This window comes from Montipora foliosa, chromosome 1 (assembly GCF_036669935.1).
Source record: "Montipora foliosa isolate CH-2021 chromosome 1, ASM3666993v2, whole genome shotgun sequence".
NCBI lineage: Eukaryota > Metazoa > Cnidaria > Anthozoa > Scleractinia > Acroporidae > Montipora > Montipora foliosa.
Genome location: NC_090869.1, coordinates 70,871,878 through 70,888,931, shown reverse-complemented (window position 1 = coordinate 70,888,931; position 17,054 = coordinate 70,871,878).

The window sequence follows — 17,054 nt, the reverse complement described above, 5'->3', positions numbered from 1 at the left end:
CCTAACCGTAACCGTAACCCTACAGACTTAGTAACCCTAACCGTAACCGTAACCCTACAGACTTAGTAACCCTACAGACTTAGTAACCCTACAGACTTAGTAACCCTACAGACTTAGTAACCCTACAGACTTAGTAACCCTACAGACTTAGTAACCCTACAGACTTAGTAACCCTACAGACTTAGTAACCCTACAGACTTAGTAACCCTACAGACTTAGTAACCCTACAGACTTAGTAACCCTACAGACTTAGTAACCCTACAGACTTAGTAACCCTACAGACTTAGTAACCCTACAGACTTAGTAACCCTACAGACTTAGTAACCCTACAGACTTAGTAACCCTACAGACTTAGTAACCCTACAGACTTAGTAACCCTACAGACTTAGTAACCCTACAGACTTAGTAACCCTACAGACTTAGTAACCCTACAGACTTAGTAACCCTACAGACTTAGTAACCCTACAGACTTAGTAACCCTACAGACTTAGTAACCCTACAGACTTAGTAACCCTACAGACTTAGTAACCCTACAGACTTAGTAACCCTACAGACTTAGTAACCCTACAGACTTAGTAACCCTACAGACTTAGTAACCCTACAGACTTAGTAACCCTACAGACTTAGTAACCCTACAGACTTAGTAACCCTACAGACTTAGTAACCCTACAGACTTAGTAACCCTACAGACTTAGTAACCCTACAGACTTAGTAACCCTACAGACTTAGTAACCCTACAGACTTAGTAACCCTACAGACTTAGTAACCCTACAGACTTAGTAACCCTACAGACTTAGTAACCCTACAGACTTAGTAACCCTACAGACTTAGTAACCCTACAGACTTAGTAACCCTACAGACTTAGTAACCCTACAGACTTAGTAACCCTACAGACTTAGTAACCCTACAGACTTAGTAACCCTACAGACTTAGTAACCCTACAGACTTAGTAACCCTACAGACTTAGTAACCCTACAGACTTAGTAACCCTACAGACTTAGTAACCCTACAGACTTAGTAACCCTACAGACTTAGTAACCCTACAGACTTAGTAACCCTACAGACTTAGTAACCCTACAGACTTAGTAACCCTACAGACTTAGTAACCCTACAGACTTAGTAACCCTACAGACTTAGTAACCCTACAGACTTAGTAACCCTACAGACTTAGTAACCCTACAGACTTAGTAACCCTACAGACTTAGTAACCCTACAGACTTAGTAACCCTACAGACTTAGTAACCCTACAGACTTAGTAACCCTACAGACTTAGTAACCCTACAGACTTAGTAACCCTACAGACTTAGTAACCCTACAGACTTAGTAACCCTACAGACTTAGTAACCCTACAGACTTAGTAACCCTACAGACTTAGTAACCCTACAGACTTAGTAACCCTACAGACTTAGTAACCCTACAGACTTAGTAACCCTACAGACTTAGTAACCCTACAGACTTAGTAACCCTACAGACTTAGTAACCCTACAGACTTAGTAACCCTACAGACTTAGTAACCCTACAGACTTAGTAACCCTACAGACTTAGTAACCCTACAGACTTAGTAACCCTACAGACTTAGTAACCCTACAGACTTAGTAACCCTACAGACTTAGTAACCCTACAGACTTAGTAACCCTACAGACTTAGTAACCCTACAGACTTAGTAACCCTACAGACTTAGTAACCCTACAGACTTAGTAACCCTACAGACTTAGTAACCCTACAGACTTAGTAACCCTACAGACTTAGTAACCCTACAGACTTAGTAACCCTACAGACTTAGTAACCCTACAGACTTAGTAACCCTACAGACTTAGTAACCCTACAGACTTAGTAACCCTACAGACTTAGTAACCCTACAGACTTAGTAACCCTACAGACTTAGTAACCCTACAGACTTAGTAACCCTACAGACTTAGTAACCCTACAGACTTAGTAACCCTACAGACTTAGTAACCCTACAGACTTAGTAACCCTACAGACTTAGTAACCCTACAGACTTAGTAACCCTACAGACTTAGTAACCCTACAGACTTAGTAACCCTACAGACTTAGTAACCCTACAGACTTAGTAACCCTACAGACTTAGTAACCCTACAGACTTAGTAACCCTACAGACTTAGTAACCCTACAGACTTAGTAACCCTACAGACTTAGTAACCCTACAGACTTAGTAACCCTACAGACTTAGTAACCCTACAGACTTAGTAACCCTACAGACTTAGTAACCCTACAGACTTAGTAACCCTACAGTTTTAAGTGCATTTAACAATTTTTTATTTGCTTGTTTAAAAGATGTTGGGGGTACAGATAGAATTTGAAAGACCGTATTTAAGTATTCCAAGTTGCTCGGACGTGAGGTTCTGCGAAGAGAGGTTGGTAACTGTCTCCGTTGGAGAAAATGGTAGAACCATGTTTCGCGTTAGGTTTAAGTTTCTTCTCGTGGGTGGCTATAACACGTTTAACAGCTTTTCCAACATTGTATTTTACACTTCGATGGAGGATGTATCGATCGATGTTGTTAACAACGCCATTGATATGGTCGGCCAACCTGTCTCTTACAAGGGTTAGCTTACTGAATTACTTTCTTCTTTTGGCGATTGCACTTCGTAGTAGACGTTTTCGAATAGCATGTACATCATGTCTACTTGTATTTGGTAGTTGAAAACAGATAAATTTCGGAAACACATTGAAGGATAAACAGTTTTTGAGAAAATTCAAATCCAACTCAGCTTTGCTTACTTTGATAGAAGTCTTCTCAAACTTCCGAAGGTCAGAGATGCTGACTTTCTTACCATATTTTCCTGCTATGTCGTGGATAATATTTCCAAACGGACGTAAAGATAGCAGAGTAACAATAACTCTCAAAAAAGAAACGATCGTTTTCAATTTACAAAACATGTTTTGACATACTCATGTCATCTTCAGTTGCAAATGAGCTTTTCAACGGTTGTACATTTGAATTTATGTTAAGATATGTTGCAAAATTACATGTCAGAACTTGCGTACAATTTAAATATGAAGTGTGAAATGCGCAGAAAACAAAAATAGCGCAGATAGCAATAAAATAAAAGACAAAAGAACAACGTAATTAAAAAGAAAGAGACAAATCTAAATGCCTCAACTGCTGATTAAGGATGGGATTTTCCCACTTAATGTGCAATGCCTCTTTGATCTTAATTTGGAATTTTGACGCGGCAGAATCTAAGATCGTGAAACATTCTGTGTTACAAGAGTCATGACAGGCCCTAGATGACTGCAGGTGTCTATAAACATGCGAAGACTTGTCCGACAAGAGATGCTCACGAGCACGCGTACGTAGGTGGCGAGTGGTCTCGCCAATGTAGCTGGCATTACAGCCAGCACACGAGAATTTATAAACGACACGCGAACGTAGACCTTGCGGTACTGAATCTTTCACGCTGAACATGTTTCTAAGTTTAAATGTACTAAAGACCAACTTAATATCTAAATCAGCTTTGCAATAGTGTTTGAGTAGTTGTCTTAACTTGGTCTGGGCGATTTCAGAAAACCGGCCAACATAAGGGAGTTTATAGAAGTGCGTAGAAGTTTTCCCGGAGTTGGATGAGGCGTCCCGCCCAGTCAGAGAAGAACTCATTTTCTTAGAAAGATACCTGTGGATAATCTTGTCGATCACCCACGACGGAAAACAATTTTTCCGTAGTAAGAAAATAAGCTTCTTGACGTCCAGATGAAAACCAACCCAGGAATTGTTGATCTTATATACTCTGTCTAGTAATGTTCTGACTAGACCCAGTTTGTAATTCAAAGGGGCGAAGCTGAAATAGTTAGTAAGACCAGTAAATGTTTTCTTGCGATATACACTAGTAACAATAGATGGATGACCGTTGTCTAGCAATATGTCTAGAAAAGATAATTTCTTATTGATTTCCCTTTCCATTGTGAAACGGATACTTGGGTGCCTTGCGTTGATATAATCAAAGAACAAGAGCGCATCATCTTCGTTATTGAACAAACAGAAACCCTTTTTTCCTTCGCAACAGCAGGGACCCACTTCTTATTCAAGGGTGCGTTTCATGACCAAGTAGATGGGGTTGCCATGGGTTCCCCCCTTGCTCCAGTCCTCGCAAACCTTTTTATGGGACACCATGAAAAAAACTGGTTAGATAATTTCTCATCCTCCCAAGTTTTGTTCTATAGACGCTATGTTGATGACACCTTTTGTTTCTTCAATAACGAAGATGATGCGCTCTTGTTCTTTGATTATATCAACGCAAGGCACCCAAGTATCCGTTTCACAATGGAAAGGGAAATCAATAAGAAATTATCTTTTCTAGACATATTGCTAGACAACGGTCATCCATCTATTGTTCCTAGTGTATATCGCAAGAAAACATTTACTGGTCTTCTTACTAATTATTTCAGCTTCGCCCCTTTGAATTACAAACTGGGTCTAGTCAGAACATTACTAGACAGAGTATATAAGATCAACAATTCCTGGGTTGGTTTTCATCTGGACGTCAAGAAGCTTATTTTCTTACTACGGAAAAATTGTTTTCCGTCGTGGGTGATCGACAAGATTATCCACAGGTATCTTTCTAAGAAAATGAGTTCTTCTCTGACTGGGCGGGACGCCTCATCCAACTCCGGGAAAACTTCTACGCACTTCTATAAACTCCCTTATGTTGGCCGGTTTTCTGAAATCGCCCAGACCAAGTTAAGACAACTACTCAAACACTATTGCAAAGCTGATTTAGATATTAAGTTGGTCTTTAGTACATTTAAACTTAGAAACATGTTCAGCGTGAAAGATTCAGTACCGCAAGGTCTACGTTCGCGTGTCGTTTATAAATTCTCGTGTGCTGGCTGTAATGCCAGCTACATTGGCGAGACCACTCGCCACCTACGTACGCGTGCTCGTGAGCATCTCTTGTCGGACAAGTCTTCGCATGTTTACAGACACCTGCGGTCATCTAGGGCCTGTCATGACTCTTGTAACACAGAATGTTTCACGATCTTAGATTCTGCCGCGTCAAAATTCCAAATTAAGATCAAAGAGGCATTGCACATTAAGTGGGAAAATCCCATCCTTAATCAGCAGTTGAGGCATTTAGATTTGTCTCTTTCTTTTTAATTACGTTGTTCTTTTGTCTTTTATTTTATTGCTATCTGCGCTATTTTTGTTTTCTGCGCATTTCACACTTCATATTTAAATTGTACGCAAGTTCTGACATGTAATTTTGCAACATATCTTAACATAAATTCAAATGTACAACCGTTGAAAAGCTCATTTGCAACTGAAGATGACATGAGTATGTCGAAACATGTTTTGTAAATTGAAAACGATCGTTTCTTTTTTGAGAGTTATTGTTACTCTGCTATCTTTACGTCCGTTTGGAAATATTATCCACGACATAGCAGGAAAATATGGTAAGAAAGTCAGCATCTCTGACCTTCGGAAGTTTGAGAAGACTTCTATCAAAGTAAGCAAAGCTGAGTTGGATTTGAATTTTCTCAAAAACTGTTTATCCTTCAATGTGTTTCCGAAATTTATCTGTTTTCAACTACCAAATACAAGTAGACATGATGTACATGCTATTCGAAAACGTCTACTACGAAGTGCAATCGCCAAAAGAAGAAAGGAATTCAGTAAGCTAACCCTTGTAAGAGACAGGTTGGCCGACCATATCAATGGCGTTGTTAACAACATCGATCGATACATCCTCCATCGAAGTGTAAAATACAATGTTGGAAAAGCTGTTAAACGTGTTATAGCCACCCACGAGAAGAAACTTAAACCTAACGCGAAACATGGTTCTACCATTTTCTCCAACGGAGACAGTTACCAACCTCTCTTCGCAGAACCTCACGTCCGAGCAACTTGGAATACTTAAATACGGTCTTGTTTAAAAGAGCTTTCAAAATGATGAAGAAAGGGTGTTTATTTTATTTTCATAGCTCTTTTTGTTGCCAAGTTATTCAAGATTTCAGTTTATGCAAATTAGACGACTTGTGTCGTCACAGGACACAAAATGATGCAAGATCACAAAAAATTGAATATCTCCGAACACTTTTTCTGTATAGAACTGAAACTTAGTACAGATTTTATACCCATTACAAATTTCTATGATATGGCCCAGTATTATGTTTCCATAGCAACACAATGGGCTCCAGGTCTCTCCATCCAAAGGGTAAAATCAGAGTTTTTCTCCCCAATAAGGATTATTTGTTCTTGATGTTCATTCAGTGGGTGTGAGCGAATATGGACATTACACAGCGTAAGCATAAGGAAGTCTGTTAGACTCTGAAGCAACAAAGAAAGTATTTTTCATATCGGTAACGTAGACGTCTGGTAACGAGTATATTGCTATGGTGACATAATAATCACTATAACAATGTGTAGTTTTGGTAGCACATCAACCCTCCTAATTCTCGATCTGCAGACTTAGTACATGCGAAGATATTCCATATTTTGTGATTTTACACAATTTTGTGTCCACTATGTGACGTCGCAAGTGCTCTAATTTGCATAAATCAAAATCTTAAATAATTCGGCATTCAAGAGTGCTATTGCAATAAACTAAATGCCATACTTCATCTTGAAAGCTCTTTCGAACAAGCTAATAAAAATTTTGTCATATGCACTTTAAACGCCTGATAGAATGGTACATCAATATTGTCCTTAGTGCTCCAAAACGCCGGACATAGTACTTTAAATCATCTCTCCATTTATTCTTACTCCGGATTAAGAATAAGTGGCGTGATGATTTAAAATAGTATGTTCAGAGTTTTGAAGCAGCAAGGATAACAAAAACATGTTCGAAATAGATTTTAGCAGACGTTTGAAAAATTTATGTGAATCTCCATAAAAACAAAGGATTTTTAACTTGTATTCCATGTGTTCCTATTCCGGAATACAGTCAATCGAACGCACCCTTAGCAACCTCCTAGCCCTCAGAGTTAGTAGCCATGGGGTGTTTGGGGCCTAGTGACGAAGTCTCAGACCCAACATGGGGGGTTTGGGTCCTTGCCCTTCCATTGCTGGTTAGGGCTTGGCAACCACCTCTTTACTCTTTATGGGGGTTGATGCTTGATGTTGACTTACCGCATTTCCTGACTTTACTTCCTGCCTTCCTGACTTCGAGCATTTCCTCCGATTTGCACAAACCATCGTTTTGCACTATAAAAGTATGAAATAAGAAGATGAGTGAACGCAGGTGATGAACAATATTTCTAAAAGTATCTTTTATATTTCTGTTTTTAAAGGTTGATGTGGATTTACGTTGTCTTTTGCATTTTATTTTATTGACCAAGCCTTCATTTTGCACTATAACAGTGTTAAATGGGAAAATAAATGGAAACCACAGGTGATGGACAATTAAAGCTTTTTTAAAGATCCATTTAATGCAATGCCTCTGTACTCTTGTTCCGTTTCAGACTTTTTGATAGTAGGTTAAGTTTTCATTATGCATCAACAAACCTGCAAAAGCGAGCTTTGACTCGAGAGATTTTTCAAATTTCTGACAATTTATTCCATTAAGAACCTGTAGTCCATTAAAGCATGTATTCTATCGCTGTTTGTTCTAAATGATTTAAAATTTTTATTTTGAAGGGTGGAAATCCATGTTGTATTCAGGAAGCCAAGAGCAGAACTCTTTCCAAAAAAAAATCTGTGACATCACTATTACAAAGTAAATGTTTACTGGATTCAAATCCTTGTTTGCAAAAGGTGCACATGGGAGGAAAGCTTGATCATGTTTGATTGAAAAACCTTGTGGTTCGCAGACATTAGATTACTTAAGATAGAACACTGAAATTCTCTATCTTTATTTTAATCTTAACTGAAGAAGGCTGAGAATATATTTCTTGCAGTCCACGGAAAGGGTGGAAAATTCTTATACTTCTTTTGGGCGGTTGTTGGAAGTTCGTTTCTATTTCTGAAAGCTTCTCAGGTGTTGTTGAAGAATATCGTTAATTTGGAGCGGTTTAATGGAGTAAGATTGTATTAAAACGTTAGGACCTTTTAGAAACCTTCCAGTATTAGAAGATTTAAAACTATAACAATTCCCCTCACATAATTGCTCATTATAAAGCAAGACTTTCTGGACCAATGGGAAAATTTCAAGTGTCAAAATTGCACTTTAGAATAAGTTCTGACAATTTGAGGTAACAATCTAAGGCAGTCTTCAAAGAATTGATATGAAATTTATCTGCATATTTCTTTTATACCAATACTCAGAATTATTGTTTGAATATCCAGCATTATCTGTTCAGCTTTCTTGATATCATTAAATCAGAGAAGCAAGCTTATCTTATCATCCCCTTTCCAAAGGAACTTAGAAATTAAACTAGTCATTTCTTTAATGTGATCATCTGACTGCACTGATCTATGCTTTATATATTTTTAATAGATTTTAAGATGGACTCCAATTTTGCTTTCATCCTTCGTGTCGTGTTATATTAAAAAGGATTTTTTTCGTGTTTAAAGCAAATCAAAAACGTAGAAGTTGTAATCTTTGAATTCTGATTAATGAACAACCAATTGAACAAGTAAACGACAGTTTTTTTGGATGTAATCTTTCATGGAAACCTAAATTAGAAGAGTAATGTCCCATGTAACCAATACCAAAACCTCTCAAAATCAATTGAAATGATTTAATATCGAGTTCCTATTAATCGTCAAACTCATTACGTGTATTTTACTATTCACTTGTTTATCCCTGCCTCTTACTGCAACAGTTTGGGCCTCCACCTGTAAAACGTTTGTCATCTTGTAATTTTACAGAAACGAGATGTGACAAGCATACACAAATCTCATTTTAATGTTCATTTTGACCCTATATTCAAGGACCTTAGAATCTTAATTTCATTATCTTATTTGTTAGAACTTTGTCACTTCATGTTATCCTATCAAAACCAAACTCTCCTTTCCAAGTTAGCTTGCAAATTTCCGCTAAACAGAGGAATTCACAATTATTCTAGGAGAAAATCAAGTGGATTTCGTTCACTCTTCTGTTGTACTAAGATTTTTTTTACCAAGGACCTAAATGTTATTATTCTCTTAATACAATTTTTCATGTAAAAGCTATGATTGTAATGTCGGTCACCAACTTGAAGGTTCAACAAGCGCTAGATATTATATTTGGGGAGGTCTAATTTATTTAATCTTGGTAGTCTTTTTTTTAGGCCCTCTCGCCACCAATGTAATCTTTATTTTTTTCTTATCCCCTCTTGTTTGTTTGTTTGTTTTATCTATTTGTATTTGTCTTTTTTCTTTGTTGCAAATAATTAAATAAAATTTCTACATTTGGCGCCTCACGCTTTATTGCACGATTCTTTAAGTTTTTTTTCAATACTGTTAACGCCTGCTTCCTATTTCTAGCCTTCTTTTTACTGTGGAGAATAGTCCCATATAGGATTCTGTACTTAATCAAGTCCCAGAGGAAACTAGGACATTGCAAATGTTTTCCGTCTTCCATCCAGTGATTCTACGTGTCCGTTATCAATTTAATGTACCCTTTTTCTCTAAAAGGCTGAAGTTAGATTTCCAAGAGGGACTCTATCCTTTTTCTTGGATTCCACTTTTGTGCAATGTAGTGGCAGAGTGATCAGTTCTTATTTACGGAATTTATAAGTACACATACTACAGTAAACACCCACATATTAGAACCTCACTTTTTTAAAGTGAGGCTAATTAGATTCTAATAATGGTATTTGCAGTAGTTTTAGGCTGAGTTCTTAGATTGGCTCTTATTTCCACAAAAAAGAAATCTACTCTACGATGCATATGGTATGACTGATTTCCTCCGATGAGGATGCCAATACCTTTGTAGTTCAATTATAAATATGAAAAAAGGTTTCAAACAAGATCTGCGCACTTTAAAATTTGTTTCGGACGCTTGAAATATCAAGATCATTTTCTAAAATAAGAACCTTTTTAAGTTTAGGCCCAACTGGTTCTTATTTAAGGAAGGGGGGGGGGGCTGTAAAATAGTTTTTAGCCCAACAGGCTCTTAAATTCTAGGTTCTTATGTGGGTGTTTTCCATTCCTCTTCCTGAATATCACTTACTCTAACTTAAAAGTCAGGCAATGCTGTATTACCGGGATTTTTTGCCTCCATGTGTAACTTTCAAAATCCTTTCTTATTCTCCAGGTGCAAGTCATGTCAAACGATATACACAGTTTTTCAATTCTTTTGCAAAATTCCTTTACGCAAAGTTTTCTTGTAGTTTCATGTAAATCGGATTTAAGGTTAACATTGAAGTCATCCACATTGTTTCACAGTTTTCATCCGATTTATGCCCATCAAGTCGAGTATGAAGTTCTTCGGAAAAAATTCACCGGTACGTTCTTATTTGGCGTGTGTATATATTTACTAAACTGAAACAAAAGGTTGGCCTTGGTTAGTAATCTTGAAAAAAAAAAAAGCTTTTCTTGCTCGTCCACTCATCTTAGCCTCAGTCGAATTTTTTTTAAAAGAGAATTATTAACACCCTGCTGTGCTCTGATTTATAGGTAAACATAACACTGCCGTTCCATTGTGATTTTTAGATGTTTTCTACTTTTGGGGTTCTATGTTTCTTGCCGAAAAGTAAGGTCATTTTTATTTTTATTTTTATAACCAATTAAAAAGCCTGTCTTTTTCTAAAGAAAGAATAGCCCAAATATTTAAAGATAGCACTTTATGGTTGAAATCTCGTGTCATGTAGGTCAAGAGAATATAGCCTGATTAGTTTTGCAAGCAGGACAATGTGTTGCTTTCATTCATCCTACTACACTTACAATTGCATCACCGAATAAACAGTCAGCAGGTTACCCACACTGGTGGATAATACGCACCTTGAAAACGGAATAAACACATGCAAAAAGCTCTAGAAATCATAACTTTAGTGACAAACATCTTCTTACAAACTCAGCAACACCGTACTTGAATTATATGCTGCAGAAAAAGATCTGGGTGTATGGATTAGTAAGGATCCGACATGGTCCAAACAAGTAAACGCACAATCTTCACGTGCTAATAAACTACTTGGCTACTTAAAAGAGTAACACGAGGTTCATATTTAGAACCGAAGTACGACGTACGCTATACCTAGCCCTAGTTAGGCCACATTTGCGATACGCCATCCAAATTTGGGCCCCGCAGTCCATCAAGCTCATTGTTAAGCTTGAGCGTATCCAAAGACGCGCCACTAAATTTATCTTAACACTGCCTTATTCTTCTAATATAAGTTGTAAGTCTCGTTTAGAAACTCTAAACCTAATACCTATTTGGCACTGGCATGAACCTTTAGATCTCACCTATTTTTTCAAATTGACACAGTCTTGTTAACGTGAATTTCTGTTCTACGTGAAGTTCACAAATACGATAGACGTACTAGTTCCTCAACCAGCAATATTAAAAAATACATAATTAAGAAATGTAAAACTTCTACTTACTTGAAATCCTTTCTTATTAGAACTAGTAGAATTTGGAATTGTTTAGCGGACGAACTAGATTTGAGCTCATCGACCTTAGCTTCCTTTAAATCGGTTATTTTTGATTATTTTAAGTCCACGTTAGCTGTTTCCTATAACTGTGATGGCCCACGTTCGTTCAAGTCTATCTGTTTAAAATGCTATAGTGCTCGTCCCTTGTTCCGTCCAATAACTTGTTGTATGTAGTTGTAGTTTTTTATCTGTATTGCTGTCTTTTTTCACATTCCTTGTTATTATTCAGTTTTTATTAGTATCCGGTCCCGCTGTAATTGGCCACAGCTGCTGCGGTGTCCTTGCCAATGTTCTTCTGTAAACGTAGTTGTTTTGTTTTTTTTATTTGGCGAAGCTAATAAATAAAAAGTAACTAATAAAATTTTAAAGCAGTAACTGTTGTTGTATGAGGTCTTAACTGTATACCGGCAAGATTCTCGCGTCAGCTCATGATTCAAAATGGGTCACCAGAAATAAACAAATACTGCTACTTTCGTTCACCTTCTTCTAATTCCTATATATGTGGAATCTAAATAGACATCTATTCACGAAAACTACTAAAATTATACACAAACGGTTTTAACGGTCACTTAAATCCGTTTGTGTTGGCCTTTGACTGCACTCGCGCCTGCACTTGAACGAGTGGGTGTCGCATGCGTAAATTCTGATCTTGTAACCACATCATTTTTCCTAATTTTGTAACTTTACTCGTTTTTATTTTTGCTTCCGAGAGGTTGTTTTTATTTTTTGTCATGTTAGCTTGGATTAATTTTAAAGCTTTGTCTTTCAAATTTTAAAAAGAATTGTAGGTTACAAAATTAGAGACCTTAAAATTGAGACATACTTGTATTAAATACTTGTAATTAACACTTTGACCTTTTAGGACACTTGCAGTATTAAGATTGCAAACTGTAACATTTCCCTTCACATACTTGGTAATCATAAAGCGAGACTTTCTGGACATTGATATACTTATTCGAAATGACCTGATCAACAATCACCTGTAGAATAAAATGACAATTTATTTAACAGGGACTTGGCATCCAACACTCTTTGTAGAACGCCATGCCAAAATTGTACTTTAGAATAAGTTCTCTGCCAATTTAATTAATTAAAGGAACAAGATTTAACCCAATCGTCAAAAAATTGATATGAAATTTATCTTCATATTTCTTTAATACCAGTACTCTTAGAGAATTGACAGATAATATCCGACAGTATTTGTTTGCCGTTCTCGATATCTTTAATGAGAGCAGGACGCTTATCTTACCGTCCCCTTTCCAAATGAAGGTAAAAATTAAACTGTGTATTTCTTTGATGAGATCATCTGACTGTAATAATCTATGCCTTATACAAGACTTTCGGTATTGTAAAGGATTTAGTACTTTTTTTTCTTCCTAACATATCAATTTCTAACATTTCCATATATTTAATGTAGAGTTAAGATGTAGTCTAAGTTTGCTTTCATCCTTCATGTCGTATTATAGTATAAAAAACGAAGTTAGTCGTGTTTAAAGCAAATCCAAAACGTAGAAGTTATAATCTTTAAACCCGAAACGAAACATTTTTCTTGGGTGTAATATGTGATGAAAACCTAAATTAGAAGACTAAATGTGGCATGTGGCCAATACCATTACCTCTCGAAATCAATTGGAATGATTTACAATAGAGTTACTATTTATCGTCAAACTCCTTACGTTTATTGTACAATTCACTTGTTTATCCCTGCCTCTTTTACTTAAACTGTTTGGGCCTCCATCTATAAAACTTTTCTCGTCTTGTAATTTTACAGAAATGAGATGTGAGAAGCATGCAAAAATCTCATTTTGTGTTCATTCTGACCCACTTTTTAAGAACCTTGGAATCTTAATTTCATTATCAATACTTTTTACAACTCGGTCAATTCATGTTCTGCTATTAAAATAAAACTCTTCCTCCCAAGTTAGCCAGCAAATTTTCTCTTAACAATGAAACAATTCTACCTCAACAACTTCGTAAAAAAAAACACCTAATGCATTCGTTTCCAACAATGATTGAGAAATTTAGACATTGTCCTTCCTGCATCAAATTCGTATAGATTATTTTGGCTACTATGTATTTCAATTATTTAAATAGCTAAGTGTTTGTATTTTTCATGTAAAAGCTAGGATTGTAATCTCCGTGCCCAATTTGTTGACTCAAAGAGCGCTGGATATTATATTTGGGGAGGCTTAATTTATATAAGCTTAGTATCTTAGGCCTCCACGCCACCAATTTAATCTTTAATTTTTTCTTTTTCCCTCTGTTTGTATCTTTTTGTAAATTTATTTTTTCTGTGTGGCAAGTAAATAAGATTTCCAGACTTGGCACATCATCACACTTTATTGCAGATTCTTCGAGTTTTTCCTTTAATACTGTTAATGCCTGTTTCCTATTCCTAGCCCTCTGTTTACTGTGAAGAATGGTTCCATATGGGATTTTGTACTTAAAGTCCTAGGACACTAGGACCTTGCAAATCTTTTCCGTCTTCCATCCAGTGACTACACGTGTCCGATATCAATTTAAGGAACTTCTTATTCTCTTAAAGACTGGAGTTAGATTTCCAAAAGGAGGGACTCCGTCCTGTTTCTTCGATTCCACTTACATGCAATGTAGTAGCAGAGTGATCAGTTCTTATTGAGGGAATGAGAAGTACACATACCACAGTAAGCACCCACATATAAGAACCAAGATGTTGTCAAGTTAGGCTAAATAGGTTCTTATACGAATGGTATTTGCAGTAGTCTGGGGCTATCTGGGTTCGTAATAGGCCTTTTTCAACTAACGATCACATGGTACAAAATCCGCCATGCTGGAGGGCAAGCTCATTATTATTCTCCCACTGGGACATTAAACCAAAGAGATCTGAACCAGTCAACCTTAACTTGTCTTTGTTTTAATGTCCCAGTGTGGGAATAATAATGAGCTTGCCCTCCAGCATGGCGGACTTTGTACCATTTGATCGCTAGTTGCAAAAGGCCTATTTGGTTCTTATTTCCACAAAAGATATCTACTCTATGATACATATGATGACTGATATCCTCTGATGTTAGGGTAGCCTAACCCTAAACCACAGTGGTGGATAACCCACACCTTCAAAACGAAATAAACACATGCAGAAAGCTCTAGAAATCATTAATTTGGGGACACATTTTAGAGTAGTAACTGTTGTTGTGTGAGGTCATAACTGTATACCGGTAATGTTCATGTTAATTTTTCAAGTTTAGTGTTAAAAAATACTGAAAGGTTAGTTGTTTCTTGTTTCCAAAATTGTGCATCCCATTTATGAACGTTTCATACTCGACAGGAAGAGACTTCTCGGGCCACAATTGGGTGGCTTCGATCAATCGTTTGGAGCCACTTATTTGTTGAAAGAAAGCTGGCGTTCGTCTGAAAAATCAGAATTGGAAGGGTTGGAATTGAGCAGTTAACTACCGTTTTATAGCGTGTTTAAGCAATAGAGGACGTCTTCCGTGTTTCCATAGCCTCATCTTAACACTCGGGGGAGTTGGGACGATTCGAGACAGTTACGCAAACCGGAGATGCAAACAAATGAAGGAAAATGCTGGTTTTTAATTGAAAGACTTTCTTGATACACGCTCATATTTCCTACAAGTCAATCAAAATGCGCGTCTGAAAACACATAACCAATCAAAATTCGTGATGTCACAGCCGTGTTTCCACAATCTCAGCTAAACACAGCTATTGACCAATGAGAGTGCGCGTACTATCCTAATTATTTTATAAAGGAGCTTGGTGAACTATCCATTGTGGTTAGGGTTAATGCCATACTTTTTATTCAGCAATTTTCACACCTATTTTACATTTCTATTGATGCCGGATACGTGCTTGAAAAAGACCACGGGCGATTTCTCAACAAAATCGATCTTTCATGTTGTACTGAGCCAAACGAGTCGCTTAAAACGGGAAGACTGGTGTTAACTTGAAATTTGCCCTTGATGCGCTGGATATCTTTGGATTATTTTTGTCACCATAAAAGTTGTTTACACAGGTGCTTACAATTCTTGGGCACGGGCAACTAATTATGAACGAAATCAAGTCGTGTTGGCATCACGTTCTCGTGCCGCTTTGTCGTAGTCTTCACACAAGGCAAAAAAACACAATTCCGGAAAGAAAGCATGTTTACAATTGACTGTGACACGTATACTGTAACGTTATTGTTCCAGTTAAACAAACGAGGCAAACTACGATTCCCGGTGGATTTAAAAATTGTCCCATAGCCCGCACCGCTGTGTTACCGATAGCAACAATTGTTTGCCGACGATATTATGCATTATTCGCGGGTGAAAGACCGAGAGTACGATAATGACTCGTACTATAAGCTTATTATTTATATTTTAAATCCATTTCTAAATTGCATGGTTTTTTTTGACATCGTAACTACCTCTAAAATTATGGAATGGATTTTACTCTCTTTCTTCAAAATGAACACCCGTTTTCTAAAACGTTTTAAAGAACTGAAACCATTACAAACACATGGGAATTAGCGTGCAAGTATATTTTAACGAAAAAATCTGAGACAACCAGTCAAGGGGTAAACCTCTCTACAAACAACGTTCAGCTGAATCGACTACTTAAAACTTATTTTAGGGAACATCAAACAGAAGAGATACAGTCTATGCAAAATGTAAAAACCACCCGAGATTTATTCGCAGAAGTGTCTTACCTTGTCGATGATGTACAGTGCTTGACAGATGAGACGGGCTGGAGTGTAATCGTCAGCAACACGCATAGGGTAGGAAGATGGTGGCAAAAAGTCAGCGCTGTCCATGACAAAACATCAGGTGTCAGTGCATCCTATCGAGGAACAATAGCAAGTTTATAATGGCCACTCCTTAAGATGGCAAAACGTAAATACATGACGGGTATTCACAGCGCCGGTGATAACCCACACATGTGCACTGCTGATTCCATATTGCGCCATGTTGTTCAAGATTCATACGTTGCCGACATTAGTTGATTTGATAAGAGATGAATAAATATCGAGTTACAAAACCTTTAACTTGGACTAATTCGTTAAAGCAACTGCATTGGCTTACAAATAGCCAAAAAACAAACTACACGACGGGATAATAACAAGGGCTTAAGTTCAACTGTTGATGCACAAAAAGCCTTTCAAAGAGAATACGTTCGAGAAGCTAGTTACCTCTTGACGGGTTGAAAATAAGTCGCCTTTCCTAGCTGTTCCGGACATTGACAAAAACAGATGTTTTCGTTTGATTGCTACTTATAAGCAAGTTGAGAACAATTAGAAAATCATCAAAATAGTAGACAAAAGAACTCATTAATTTAGCACGCATTTTCCTGTTCCTCGTGGATCACGTTTTGGCATCATTAGCGCCGGAGATCAGTAGCTATTCACTGACTATTCCCAATGGCAATCATGTACAGCAGAAACAATGAACAATTAAATTAAAACCTTTAATGCCAGTTCTTCACCAGTGATTAGATAAAATAAGAGGACGTAAGAGATGAATGATCTCTGGAAAATTACCAGGAAGTATCCTCAAGGGAGGAAGTTATCAGAGAAAAATAACACATGGTAATTTGAGAGACTTTTCTT